Below are 16,453 nucleotides of genomic sequence, written 5' to 3'. Positions count from 1 at the left end.
AATCCAATAGACAAGAATGTCATATAGAAACCCATTTTCCTTTGGACTCTAATCAAGCAATGATCAATAAGCAATGAGCAATATCTAGAAATCATGAAGACCAATGCATCAAATAAAGATAGCCATATCCAAGCAAGCATTCAAATAGCTAGCAGTCTTCATTGTCTTCCAATATGCCAGATGAAATATTCCTTGATCAATCTTAGAACAAAACATCAGACACAAGATCAAAATAACAATTAAGCAAAAAGACAAAGTAGTAGAAGAATCTAATAAATTCTCAAGTCTTGCATCAGATGAAGGCTCAGTTGAAACTTAGCTTTATCTCAAATGTTGGCATTGGCCAAGTCCTTTAACATAGGGAATGGTGCCTAATCCTAAGTCCAAAAGTTCAGATCAAGTTCAAGAGTCCTCTAAATGTTTTTAGGGTTTTTCTTGTTATTAAATATTTTAAGGTCCTAAGACCACAAACAAAACCAAAAGCAGACAAATAATATATACAATCACAAGTTATGGCTCAAACGAGCAAAGTGAAAATGACTTGAAACATAAACAAGTTATATGGAATGTAAATGGCAATGGATGATAAATGACTGAAATTTAAATTGCATAATTGTAAATGACTTGAAAGTAAAGCAATATTAATAAGAGTTAGTCAAATGTTAGCCAAAATTTAGTGGTATTAGTGGTGATTTTTAATTAATTAAGTCATTCTTTGGAGAACACCCAACCATTCATTCACACGTATGAATCCTTAAACCAAGACATCTTCCATGAGAAGGGCTCCAACTTGGATAATTCAACAAGTATGCCAATATCTCTCATGAAAGAAAAAATGTCAAGTCTCCACACAATGCCATGAAGAATGGGAGACTTACAATCTCACTTACTAGAATGATATGCCTTGAGGGTCAAACTTAGCTCTATGTTAAGAAGTCGTAATTTGACTTATGTGGAAGTCACAACCATCTGAGGTCGGGCAATAAAAATATAGGTGTTAATACATGTTAGAGATTTGGTACAAAGAACCAAACTCCTAAAGCATACCACACACTAAAAGAAAAAAGGGGGGACCTATCTCAGTCGTACTTGTATTGATTCATCTGACACAAGGCCATTGGTGAATCAATTAACCTTTACACATAAGAGATTTCATTGGTTAAATAAGGGAATGAGAAAGAATAGGGATGGAGATGAAGAGGGAGGGGAAGATAGAAACACAAATGGATCATGAGAGGAATTTCATCAAATTAAAACCATCCATTCATTTTGGGAGATGAAATGTACATTTCATCAATCCCCTAAATCCAATGGTTTTGATCCAACAAAAGTCAAATAAACCATGACCAAGGCCCAAACAGAAAGTCAAACATCACAAGACCATAAAAATGGCTCAACAATATTTTCAAACATTTAATCAATTAAAAACCACATTAGAAATGAATTAAAATACATTTTAATTTAGTCAAAACCTAAAATCCCTTCAAAACACCAAATAAATGGCCAAGGGATTTATCCTTGGTCAAACAAGGTCAAAGGACCTTAGACAAAAAATTTCACAATTTTTAAAAAGTCAAACGTATTTTTAAACAATTAAAAATATGCATAAAAACAATTAATTCATGAAAAATACCAAAATTAATCCAAAAAATAATTTTAATTCAGAATATGGAAGAGAAAAATATTTAAAGATTTTTGGTGAAAGTCCCATATTTTTTGGATTAAAAATGGATTTATTATGAATTAGACAAAATAAGGTAATTAAATGAAAAATCAGAAAATGAAAAAAAACATGGGCCATGAAATCTCCCTCATTAATTGAGGTGGCAGATTTGATGGCCATGCGGGTGCAGTCCATCAAAGACCAAGTCAAACACACTGCAGGAGTGGTAATCGAAAGAGACGATCAAGATTAGAACGTGGAAACCAGATCAGATGGCTTGGACCTTGCTAACACACCACTAGAGCCTTAGCTCTGATCATATTCTCCGATGGACCTCACCGGACTGGTCCACCTTCAACCAAATGGAAAATGAAAAGTGAGTACATGTTTTTGAAGGAAAAATGCTTAGGAGCACGAATCTGACCTCCATTTCTTCTAATTCCAAGTATATTAAAAGATACATGGATTTGAAATTTGAGGTTCATGATCTGAGTTGCTTTGATTTGACCTCAAAGCAACTCAATCTTGTTGCCTACTTTGGTAGGACTTCATCCAACCAAAAATTAAAGAGAATGGTGAAGAATTGAGAGAGACTCTAAGGCTTAAAGTTTCTGAAAATCACCTTCTGGTAGCTTCAAATTGGCTTGATCTTGATCTGAATTTGCTTGATTCTTCCTCCTCTTGCTTGCAGTGATCAATTGAGATGAGAAAGACTATGAATCCTTGGAGTTTCGATTTCAAAGAAATCTTCAAGGAATTATATGGTGTGAGGTTCTGAGATCTCTTGGCAAAGCTTGGGAAAGGTGTGTGTCTCATTCTTGAGGCAATGCACTTGTTTATATAGCCAATGGAATCCAGTTTTGCACCCTTTGAATTTTTAACAAAATTAGAAACCATAGTGCATGGATGCATGGGCAATTATTTTGGCCTAAATAATGATGCAATCCAACTTCAATTCGTGCATAATGAGTACTGAGGTCATTACATGGAAGCATGCAAAGGGAAATGATCATTTGAATCCAAATCTTGCCAAAACAAACCCAACAAAGTAACCATGTGCAAGTCCCTCAATATTGGTCCAAATGAGGTGATCTTGGACTTTTTAGAAATGTGAGATCAGGGGGAACAACTTTCACGTTGAACACTTTTCAATTTGAAGCTTGGATCATGATGAATTTTGAGGTGTAAGTTTGGGAAATCAAACATAATTGAAGTTTTTCTAAGTACCAAGTCAAATATCCACTTCTTCCACCTTGAATAAATTTTTCTATGAGTTTCAAATGGAAAAAGTTCCTTCATAAAAGTTGTATATATTTGAATCCTATTAAATTTGGTCACAAATTAGACCTAATTTGGATTTGGCATGAAGGAGTTATGCATTTTAGAAGTTGAGGAAAATTGCTTGTTCAATGGTAATGGCCCAAAATGACCTATAATGTTTCCTCTTGGAACATGCCTTTGACAGTTGAATTTGACAATTCTCAAAGAATAAACATTGGATAGGGTATATTGAAATTGATCATTAAACTTGGATTCCATTCATATCATAAAAATTGAGCAAGTTATGGTTCTTGGAAGTTGACCTTTTAACTAGGGCATAAACAAAATGACCTATAATCACTCACCATAAAAAATGACTTTCCAAGAAAAACTAGATCTTGAAGTCAACATGAAAGTGGGTTGGAAAGTCATAAATAGTAAATTTTATCTTGGAATAATTTTCATATGACAACAATTGTAGGAGATAGGGTCTAGGGAACCCCAGTTTTGACCAGTTGACTTTCTCTAGTCAACCACCTTGAACCTACTTGCAAACTTGAAGTTCTATTGATATTTGGGACTCATGGAGGATCATATATGTATAATATGATGTGATATGAAATATACCTTTAAATATTTGATCAAATGTTGAAGATACTTGTTGAGTAAGTCACACAAGATACCCAAATGAATTAGGGCTTCCAAGGCAAACAAGCTTCAAACTCTTGATGAATTCTTTATCAAAATGATAAGTGAAGATAATGGGGATCCATATATGATGTCTAGAACCAATTTAAACCATCTCTTGATTGATCTCCTTGTACTGAGGGTCTCAAACCCTAGTTGTGAGCTTGATGAGGCATGGGTGGAAGCACACACTACCTACAAAAGAAACAAAACTATACATAGACATATTTTTGGTATTTGGGTTAGTAAATAATGAAAAACAAAGTATGATACAATCAAATGTGCTTGGTGATCTTTCCCAATGCAAACCCAATGAATAAGGGGTAAGGAGGATGCCAAGGTGTGATCCCACAGCCAATACATATGATGAGATATCATGAGAGATCTTAGGGTCAAAATTTGGGTCTTATAATACCCCAAAATGTACCCTCCATTTCTTAACTTTTTGCTTTGCATAATTTTCATATATTAAATCATATCATGCATCATCATAACATCATCAAGACCATTGCATTGGGTCATTGCCTCACAAGCATGGCCACATTCTTGGTTTAATCTTAACATTAGAGTTTCCACTTTGTTTACTTGTTAACTAACCAAGCATAATTGGAGAATGTTACTTTTTTGTTCCCTTGTTCATGTAGGTGATAATTCCTCAAATCAAGACAAAACAATGGTCATTTTGGTCAAAGAAGATGCAAGTTATGGTTCATTGATTTAAGAGTGGTTCATGTGTTTATTTTCCTGCCATTTCATCCAACCTTCAGGTCATACTCAAGTTCATTCAAGTATTAATCAATTTTTCTTCAAGGGATACTCATCCCATCATAATTTTGGCTTGGGATGCAAGGAAACTTCAAGTTTGCACAAGTGGGCACAAGTTTGGTTGACCTAATTTGCAAAAATGGTTCACTTTTGGTCCAAAGCCCATAACTCCTTCAATTTTCAATCAATTGACAAGCTTATTTTAGCCAAATATCCTTAAGGAATTTCTCTAAAACTTTTATTAAAGGCTTAATCATCAATTCAACCTCTAAGGTCCTCAATTTTTGAAAGGTCTAAGTTGTCAAACTAGGTCAAAACCTTGTCATGACCCCCACTTGTCAGCCATGCCGTTTTTAGCTCAAGTACTCTTTTGATCCCATTCCTTTTGCATTTTGTTAAGCTCGTGTCAAAGATAATTTTGCCCAAGTTTGGATCAAAATTCACAAGGGATTCAAAAGTTATGGTGTCATGAACTTGGGACCACAAGATGCCCAAAGTGTGCCAAGACTGCTTGACCAAATGTCTGATCTAGAAAGCATGTCACGACCTCAACTTTCAACACTTTCCATTTTCTCCTCTAACCTACTTTTCATTTGGTTCTTTTTTCATTCAATTCTTTGCAGTGAGATTAACATTTTGCACGAAGAAATTTGCAAAACGCACGAGGCAATCTCATTTGGCCTAAGCTCAAACATCGTGCAATGGACTCTGCATTTCATGTATGACCTAAAACTTGCAAGCACTCATGGTTCAACATGGGACCACAACACATGTGAAAAATTGTTTGTTTTGACAAAAAAACATATAATGGAGTGTAAAATGACCAGGTTTCATGCCCAAGTCACACTTTTCACCCTTGTTCTCACACAGATTGCAAATCACGATTTTCCCACACCATTCATACGAATTTAGATCCATTTTACATGTGTGAGCTCTGTAACATATTCTCTATAAATAGAGGAAGATTTTCCCTTCATTTTAAAGCTCTGATAGCCAAAGAAACTCTGAATCTCCACCCAGAATCACTCATTGGCACCTTCTAAAGCTAACTAAAGCATTACCTTGGCTTGGAAATCCTTGGAACCAAATCACCAAATCCACCATTGTTGACCTTCGAGGCTCAAACTGGGAAGGTAGTTAAGAGTTAAATTCTTGAGAAAAAAAGTTACCACACTCTTCACCTCACTCTACTGATCAAAAGCCCTCACTTACCTGGAATTTATCTTGCGTATTCATCATTTAATTTTACTTTGAAGAACTAGGGTTCTTCTTGTTCTTGAGAAAATTCCCCCTGCTCATAGCTAATCAATGACTCTGATACAAGGATACATGAACGGTGAAGTGTTATGAAGCTAATTCCATGCTTGGGTGTTACTAAAAACACGAGTTCATGATTTACAAAAATCGAGCTAAAGGTTGAAGATGATGTGAATTAGCGCACGCTTTGGTGCCAAGATTCAAATTTCATCCAATCACATTGCGCCTGCGCATTTTTTTTGAATCCGGTAGTCGTTGGCGCCTTATTTCATTTTAATTTATTCTTATTTTATTTTATTTCATCTCTTTTCCAATTTAATTTCTCACTCACTTTGTTCATTTTAATCCAATTTTTTACATAAAGTCTTTAAAAATATTTTGCATCACATACATTTTTATCTTAATTTTTTAAATTATTTTTGCATTTATTGTTATTTTTATTTCATTTTCTTTTTATTTTCATTTTCCAATTTATTTATTTTACCATTTTCAAACATTTTTGCATCTAACCTTTGAGATCTATTCATGCATAATATTTGGGACTTTTTGTAATTTTTGCAACCATTTTTTAATCATGTTGATCATAGTTTGATATTTTCTCTTTAATTTCCATTTTTAATCATTTTTATTCACATTTTTGTTTTACTTTTGATACACTTGATGCTTTTGACTTGAGTTGTTGACTTGGTTGATCAATGGTTCTACATTTCAAGTCATCCATAGATGGACTTGAGATTGATTCAATCTTCTTTATTTCAAACATGTTGATAAATGATCATTGAATCATTTTGACACTTTGGATCAATGATGGGTTATCCCTTATTGAGCCATATGTTTGGATCCGTTGACTTGTGTAGCGGGGTATTCGTTACCATTAGAGATATTGACTAAATCCAAGGTAAATCATACAAGTCGAGTCGCCACCGCACTTCTATTTATCCAAAGGAATGGTTAGAAAGCGAACAAAAACCTAATAGTTTTAACAAAAACTAGTAAAAGAAACAGAGATCTGGGTAAGGGGGTTGGTTATGCAATGGGAAGGTGTTAGGCACCCAAAACATCCTAGGTACTCCTAGGGAGCCCTTTTCATACTTGTTGTAAAGGTTGTTGTTTTGTGAAAATTTGTTTGTGCAAACATGATTGAAGAGATGAGAGGAGAATATACAAGTTATTTACATTTTTTGTGTTTGGATGGATAAACCCATTGCCTACATACCATCTTAAAAAAGATTAGGATCAAAACCTCGTAGTTCGGGGTAAAAATCTCAAAACAAGTTGGTGAATTGATTGGTCCAAAAGCCTTAAGGTCTTTTGTTATCAAAGGGAGAAAACTCAACCAAACCACAAATCCACCATGTGATGATAGCTTCAACATGCTAGTGAGGGGTTAACCCTATAATAAGCATGGAAGACTCATTGTCCATCACTAAGGATATAGGTGAGTATTACATCTACCACAAGGATAACTCAAACCTAATAGCTAAAGGTTATGGAAAATTTGATTAAGAAGGTGGCCATTGGAACCACAAAAAGACATATTTAAATGGGTTAAATTTACCAATTAAAAGTATGTACAAAAATGGTCAAAGTTGACTTAAGGATTCAATTCAAAATAAGTATTGTAAAAAGGAAAGTTTGAAAATCAAAAGCATAAGGCTTAGGTTTCTAATGTTTGAAAACAATAATTAATTGTTTGCACAAAAAGTTTTGGCTTGGGTTAGAGTGAGAGAAGAAGAAGAAGGGCTAAGTCCTAAGTAAAACAAAAAGAGAAGGGATGAAGAATCAAAACCACAACGGAGTCCCTCTCTTGAGATCATATTGATGATCCAAGTAGCTCTCACCCTTTGGAATAAGCAACCACAAAGCATAAGCAATCAAATAAGTCTCTTAAGAGATCCTCAATGTATCTTGCATCTTCCACTTGGATGAACATGGCAATGGTCCTCCAATTAAGCTCAAATGGAAACTCCTAGCAAAAAAGCACACACATCAAAAGTTCCATGAAGTAAAACAAGAATGGACAAGAGTGGGTTTAGAGATTTGGTTCTTCTAATCCATCTTCATCATTAAGATCCTTTTACTCCAATTTTGCATAAGGAAAGTCCTAGAATCTAAGTCCAATTCTCCATTTCTTTGCATAGGGAAAGTCCTAGAAACTAAGTCCAATTCTCCATTTCTTTGCATAGGGAATGTCCTAGAAACTAAGTCCATTTCTTTGCATTTGGTTCACAACAATCAAAACAAAACACAAGCACAATAATATATACACAATTATGTGCTCAAGTGAGCAAAAGGCAAATTGCATTAACATAAACATGTGCTCAAGTGAGCAAAGAGAAAAGCAAATGGATAATATGTGCAAGAATAGTAAATTGCATAAAAGTAAATTGCATAAAGTAAAGGTTAATTGTCAATAGTTAGTGTTAGTAGTTAGTGTGCCATAAGGCAAATTTAGCGCTATGTTAAGCAATCGTAATTGGACTTATGTAGAAGTCACAACTATCTGAGGCCGGTCAATAATAATATGGGCAACAACACAAGTTAGAAGTCTTGATTAGAGAACCAAGTTCCAACAACTTGCCATGCCAAAAAGAAAATAAGAATTGATCTTGTATTGGTTTAAGCCTTTTGCATGATTTAGAAGACAACCTATCCTTAATGCAAAGCCATTCACTTGATCAATTAATCAAGATGAATTAGATTTGAATCAAGGAAGATTAAATCTCCCTAACCAATGCTAACTTATCAACCTTCAACTCATTGATCAAGAAGAAAAGAAGTAGAAGAAGAAGGAGGAGAAGATGGATAAGAGAAATGGAAATGGCAAAATTAAAGTGCATTAAATGAAATACAATGTACCAATCCTCATATGTTGACCAATAACATTGAAAGTCAAGGTCAAACAATCAAAAACAGAAGTGAGATGAAGATTCGGAGTCAAGAAGTGAATAAACTATTTTGGCATTTTTTAATATTTAAAATTAAACTTGAATTAAAATAATGGAAAGGTCAAACTTCAAAATTACTTCAAATCAACCTTGAAAGGTCCAAGTAATTTATCCCAAGTTCAACAAGGTCAAACAAAGTTTGACAAAAAATTTCAGCATTTTTAAAAGTCAGAAACTATTTTTAATCAATTAAAAATGAATAAAAATAAGCTAATTGAACTAAAATCTCAAATAAATCTCAAATCAATTTGAAAATTGATGAGAATATTTTCATAGATCCATCATCATTCAAATAGGTTAGGAAAATATTTTTGCATTTTTTGAATATCAAAAACTATTTAAAATGAATTAAAAATAACCAGAAAAGAGAAAATTCACAAAAAATATCAAATGACAAAAATAAAAATATTAAAAATCAGAAATAGAAACTAGAATTTATTTTGAGACTAATGCAATTGGTCCCATAATTTTTGGAATTTAAATGAGAGAGATATGATTTTTTGAAATAAAATGGAATTAAGAAAATAAAATGGATTAAATCAGAAAATAGAAAAAAGCACACGCGTTGGATTCATTTCATTAAATGACTTGGCAAATCCAAGGGCTCTCAGCGCCCGTGTATCCTATGCCTTAGTCGACTGAGACACAAGAGGCAATATAAAAAGTCATAACAATGGAAGGTCCAGATTAGATCTGGAAAAGAGATCACACGGCCAGGAATTGATCTGGCAATGATGAAGTCACCGGAGCCACCGTTTTCTCCGGTGAGCTTGGATTTTCCGGCAAAAATTGCAGAGATCCAAACCTTAATGAAAATGCACGATCTATACATTAGAAAGCTGGGATGATGTACATCATCCCTGTACCATCCATTTTCACTCTAGATTTCCATGGTGTGAGAAATCAGAGATTGAAAAATCTGGTGTTCATCATGAACTTAATGGATTTCAAAAATTGAATGCATAATCATGATGCCTCTATTGAGAGGACTTCAGCCAACACAAGATCCAAGCAAATAGGTCAATGGATGATGAGATTCGAAGAAAATACCAGTTGAAGTGTAAGCTTGAATTCTGGTAACTTGAGCTCGATTCCTTGCTTGCTTTACCAAAATAGAAGTTCAATGAGATGAATGATGAAGGTTTAGAAGCATTAGATCTAAGAATTCAACCAGATGAAGTTGAATTTTAGATCTGAAAAATTTGAGAAAAATGAAATTGCTTCTTTGGTGAGAGGTTGAGTTTTGATTTCTGCAGCAATTCAGGTTGAATCAGGTCCCCCATTTGAATGGCATAGGGTCTCTATTTATAGAGGGAAAGGCAAGGGAATGATGAAATGATCCGTGTGCATGATTTTGGATACCACTTGCATGGGCTTGCATGATCATGCACAAGGCCCAAAAACAATGCCAATTGCAAGCTGAACTCCAATGCCAAAGGTTTGGATGTGTAATTTGCTCTGAATTGGCTTGTGCAACAAGATTTCATGTGCATTCCATAATTTTGACCTAAACATTCACCTCTTCGAAAATACCATTTAGAAAATCCAAACATAGGCATGTGGGTAATGGTTGGAAAGGTCTTTGTATAAGGAACAAATGTTATGTTGCACAAAAACTCATTTGAAGTGTGGAAAATTATGAAATTTGAGTTTAAAGTGTGATGTGCAAAACATGTCAATGCAAGGTTTCTAAATTTGGCCAACTTTCAAGCCCTTCTGTTTTGATGATGCAAGCCTCAAATGAAAAAACCTCCAACATCAAAGTTGTATATCTTTTCAAGAAAATCAAAATGGACTTAAATTTTGCACCATTTGGATTTTTTATGAAGAAGTTATGGGCTCTTGAAGTTGGACTTTTTTTACTTTTAATGCATTTGGTCAAAAAGGACCTATAATGTCTTGCATTATCACATGTATTTCCTTTGATATTTTGAAATTTTGTTCAACATAACATTTGAAGTAGACATCTTAAGCTTTCCAATTCATTTGATCCCACCTCAAAATCATAAAAAATGAATGAGTTATGTCCTTGGGAAGTTGACCTAAAATTAGGGTTTCAGTCAAAATGACATATAATGTATTGGAATGACAGATGGCCTTCCAAGCTTCAAATCAATGTTTTATGAACATGAAAGTTGTTAATATTGTCCTTAAGAACATTTTTTATTTTGGAACCATCTCCATTTGACCAACACATAAAAAGTTAGGTCTCAGTGCATTTCAAAATAGTCAGATGAATTGACTGATCAACTTCTCAAGTCCATGACTCATATCTTGATGAATTGATGATTGAGGACACTCAAATAAGTTCAAATATGCATGAAATGAAGAGTTAAAGGACTTCCCTTGATTTTATTTGATCATGGGCTGAGGTTGCTTCAGAAGCAAGGCATTGTGGTGCACAGATGAATTAAGATTTTCTTGAAGAACAAGACCTCAAGCCCTTTGACTTGCTTTGATCAAAATGATTAATTGAGGTACTAGGGAGGCATATTTTATGGATGATAGCTTTGGGGACCATTACCATGCTTGCTATCATCTCCTCTTGACCATGTCTTTGTACTAATGATCTCCTTGAAGCTTTGGACCTTGTGATTGCTCAAGCTACAAAACAAAAGATGTTAGTGACATATTTTTGTGCTTTTGGTTAGTAAACAAAAATGAGAAAACCAAATGATATACAATTCAAGCATTCTTGGTGATCTCAAACCACCTCACAGGAGATCCCACCCAAAGGCAAAGGGAACCAAGATGCTAATGATCCTTGAGGCAATGCCAAATGCAATGTTATGATGCCATGAGGGATCTTAGGGACAAAATTGGGGTCTTACAACTTGTATGATAGTAAATCCTAAGTCAAACACTTGAGTCATGTCTCACATTTATTTTATTCATCTATTTTCTTATTTTACTTTTACCATTGTGTTACATGTTTTAAGAGATTAACTTGTGTTAATTCTCTAACATATATGATACATAAATTGTTATTGATTGACCTCAGATAGGTGTAGCTTCTACATAAGCCTACTTACGATTTCTTAACATAGTGTTAAATTATCCCGACACAATCAGTTAACTACTAACTCTCACCATTAATCAATGACTTTACTTTATTGTGATTTAATTCTTATAATTTAAATTCAAGTCATTTACTTTTATGCCTTTACTTTATGAAATTTACTTTTATGTCTCATTCATTATCTTACTTCATACATTATTCATTTTGTATTGATTGTATTGCCTTTTTCATCTGATAGTTCTTATATTATGTTTGATCTACTTGACACCATCTCAATGAACCAAAACACGATAAAATAAATTGACTTGATCCTTAAGACCTTTGATTGACTTAAGTGATGGTGTGCGCTTTGGATTTTGGACTCTAGACTTAGGCCTTAGACCCCTTGCTTGATTTGGAGTGACCTTGGAACTATGAACCTTGTGGACACTTTGACTTTGCACTTTTCCCTATTATTGAAATCTTGAACTTATGACTTTGTCATCTTGTTTATGTTTCATTTGCCTTATGTCTTTTCTCACCATTCATGTGCTTAGGTTAGCATACATTAGCACACACATGGCTTTCTCTTGGGAAACCTAACAATGAGACATAGGCTCAGTACACTTTGGACCCACATGGATTTCTCTTGAGCTACCTAAAAATGATACCCTAGGTTAGTCTGTATCATGCATTGAGTTTTTCACTCATCTCCTTCTCTTTGATTTAGTTTGATAAAATTATATTTGATCAACTAGATCCTTTGACTTTACTTTTATTCCCTTTCTCTTTGTCAAGTGACCATGAGTCTCCTAGTCACTTGATGGGACTTGTCTCTATTACTTTGGAGCTTCGGCCTCTCAACAAGTACAAGACCTCAAGCACCAATTAGGCATCAGTCATCTGCCTCATCCCCATAAAGCATATATGAGAACCTGCTTCAACAACTTATCAAACATTCATAAGGATTGTATGCCACGAGCCTTAAGTAATAGAGAAGGGGTGAAAGGGAGCATTCCTATCCTCATTCTGAATATTTTTGGTACAGGACGAATGGCCCAGTTGCTTAGAGTATTCATTTCTATTCATAGACTTTAGTGCAATTTCAGTCAATTCATTGTCAAGTCCGCAACTAGCCTTGTGGCTCCTTTTACCTCTCTTCAGAGACACACCTCTATGGTTAACCCCCTTTCCTTTTAGGTTGACACCTTCATGGTTATATACCTCTCTTTAGGGACATGCCTTTATGGCTAACCCCATTTCCTTTCAGGGACACACCTCTATGGTAAACCTCCTTTCCTTATGGTTTGATACCTTCATGGTTATATACCTCTCTTCCGGGACACACCTCTATGGTTAACCTCATTTCCTTTTAGGTTGACACCTTCATGGTTATATACCTCTCTTCAGGGACACACCTCAATGGTTAACCTCATTTCCTTTTTGGGACACACCTTTATGGTTAACCCCCATCTTTCCTTGGTTTTGACACCATAATTCAGGGACACACCTTTATGGTTACCCCCATTTTCTTCACTGACACACCTCTAGGGTTAACCCCTTTTCTTTTTGGGACACACCTCTATGGTTAACCCCCATCCTTTCTTAGTTTTGACACCACAATTCAGGGACACACCTTTATGGTTAACCCCATTCCTTTCCTCTTTTGGGACACATCTTTATGGTTAACCCCCTTCCTTTCCTCTTTTGGGACACACCTTTATGGTTAACCCCCTTTCATTTTGAGACACGCCTTTATGGTTAATCCCTTTTCCTTTTTAGGACACACCTTTATGGTTAACCCCTTTTCCTTTTTGAGACACACCTTTATGTTTAACCCCATTTCCTTTTTGGGACACACCTTTATGGTTAACCCCTAAGATCCCTTATGTCATCTTATCAACTTGGCATTAACATTGGGGTCACATATTGGTATCCTCCTCACCCCTTATTCATTGGGTTTGTATTGGGAGAGATTACTAAACACATTTGATTGTATCATACTTTATATTTCTTTGTTTACAAACTAAAATACCAAAAAATATGTCTAGTGTAACTTTATATTTCCTTGGTTTTCCTTGGTTTTGACACCATAATTCAGGGACACACCTTTATGGTTACCCCCATTTTCTTCACTGACACACCTCTAGGGTTAACCCCTTTCCTTTTTGGGACACACCTCTATGGTTAACCCCCATCCTTTCATAGTTTTGACACCACAATTCAGGGACACACCTTTATGGTTAACCCCATTCCTTTCCTCTTTTGGGACACATCTTTATGGTTAACCCCCTTCCTTTCCTCTTTTAGGACACACCTTTATGGTTAACCCCCTTTCATTTTGAGACACGCCTTTATGGTTGATCCCCTTTCCTTTTTGGGACACACCTTTATGGTTAACCCCTTTTCCTTTTTGGGACACACCTTTATGGTTACCCCCATTTTCTTCAGGGACACACCTATATGTTTAACCCCATTTCCTTTTCGGGACACACCTTTATGGTTAACCCCTAAGATCCCTTATGTCATCTTATCAACTTGGCATTAACATTGGGGTCACATATTGGTATCCTCCTAACCCCTTATTCATTGGGTTTGTATTGGGAGAGATTACTAAACACATTTGATTGTATCATACTTTATATTTATTTGTTTACAAACTAAAATACCAAAAAATATGTCTAGTGTAACTTTGTTTCCTTTATAGGTAATGTCTATGTCCACATGTGCCTCATCAAGCTCACAACTAGGGTTTGAGACCATCAGTGCAAGGTGCCAAGAAATCAATGGCCTAATTGAGTTCTAAGTATCATATATGGATCCCCATGTTCTTTACTTGTCATTTTAATCAAGAATTCATCAAGAGTTTGAAGCTTGTTTGTCAAGGAAGCCCATTCATCTAGGTGTCTTGTGTGACTTCCTCAAAAAGTTTATTTAACAATTGGTCAAAAGTATTATAGGATACTTCACTGAACATTATCTTAAGCATATATGATCCTCCATTATCCCCAAAGAGCAAAAGAACTTCAAGTTTGCAAGTTGGTTCAAGGAGGTTGACCAGAAAAGTCAACTGGTCAAATCTAGGGTTCCCTAGACCCTATTTCCTACACTTTTTGTCATACAAAAATGATTCCAAGATAAATTTTACTCTTTATGACACTCCAAACAACTTTCATGTTGACATCAAGGGCTAATTTTGCTTAGAAAGTCTTTTTTTATGGTGAAAGATTATAGGTCATTTTGTTTGTGCCCTAGATGGAAGGTCAACTTCTAAGAACCATAACTTGATAGATTGTCATGATATGAAGATGATACAAGTCTCATGATAAATTTTAAGATGCATTATTCAACTTTGATTCTTTGATAAAGGTCAAATTCCACTTGCAAGGGCATGTTCCATGACGAAATATTATAGGTCCATTTTGGGCATTCTCATTGAACAAACATTTTTTCTCAACTTCTAAAATACATAGATCCATCATGAAATCTCCAAAATGGTGTCAAATTTGATACCAAATTGAAGATAATTGAAATATCTACAAATTTGTAGAAGGAACCAAAGTCATTTTAAGCTCATATCAAAAGTTATTCAAGGTGGAAAAAGGGGTCATTTGACTTTTAACTTAGAAAATTTTCAAGTATGTTTGATTCCTCCAACTTCAACACCAAAATACATCATGATCCAAGCTTCAAATGGAAAAAGTTCCAACATATAAGTTGTCCCCTTTCATTCTAGCTTTCTAAAGAGTCCAAGATCATTACATTTGGATCAAACATGAGGGACTTGCACATGGTTCCTTTGTTTGGTTTATTTTGACAACTTTTGCACCCATATGTTAATTTCCTTTGCATGCTTCCATGTTATGACTTCAGTATCAATTGTTCATGAATTGGAAGTGGATCACATCATTATATGGGCCTAAATGCATGCCCATGCACCCATGCACACAAGTTGCTATTTTTGGCCAATTTTTCAAATGGTGTGGAAATGAATTCAAGAGCCTATAAATACATAGCCATTGCCTCAACATTGGAGGACCCTTGCCCAAGATATTCCCTACCATTTCCCTAACCTCCATTGAAATAACACCTTGAAGATTTCCTTTGAAATCGAGTTTTAGCTCACTTTCTGTTTTTGAGCTAGACCTCTAAGGGTTCACATCCATTATTGTTCTAATCATCTCCTGCAAGCAAGAGGAAGCAAACCCAAGAAGAATTGCATCGAGATCAAGCCAAATCATTGCAACCCGAAGGTGGATTTTCTCAAACTTTCCTTATTCGATTCTCTCTCATTTCTCAACCTTTTTGCTTGATTTTTGCTTGGCTAAAGTCCTACCAATGTAGGCAATGAGATTGAGTTGCTTTGAGGTTGAATCAAAGCAACTCAGTTATGGAACCTCATTTTTCAATTCCACGTATCTTCATATAAAATGAGAATTGGAAAAATTGGAGGTCAGATTCGAGAACTTGACATTTTTCTCTTCAAAATAGTATATGGATCATGTATTTTTGTGAAAAAAATTTATGGACCAGGTCCGGCGAGGGTGACCAGAGAAGATGATCGAAGCTAAGGTTCTGGTGGTGTGCTGGATCAATCAAGGCCATCTGATCTGATTGCCATGTTCTAATCTCTTCCATCCAATCTGATTACCATGTGTACACACGCGCTGACTTTGGAACACGGTGGATGTGATGCGCTTGGCCATCAGATCTGTCAGCTCAATTAATGAGGGAGATCTAACGGCCCTTATTTTTTTTATTTAATTGATTTTCTGTTTTATTATTTTAAATACCATTTTCTTATTAAATTCATTTTAAATTCAATATTAATCCAAAAAGTATGGGACTTTCACCAAAAAATTCAAATAATTTCTT

The sequence above is a fragment of the Lathyrus oleraceus genome, chromosome 5, assembly GCF_024323335.1.
Source record: "Lathyrus oleraceus cultivar Zhongwan6 chromosome 5, CAAS_Psat_ZW6_1.0, whole genome shotgun sequence".
NCBI lineage: Eukaryota > Viridiplantae > Streptophyta > Magnoliopsida > Fabales > Fabaceae > Lathyrus > Lathyrus oleraceus.
Note: the sequence above shows the minus strand (reverse complement) of the source record.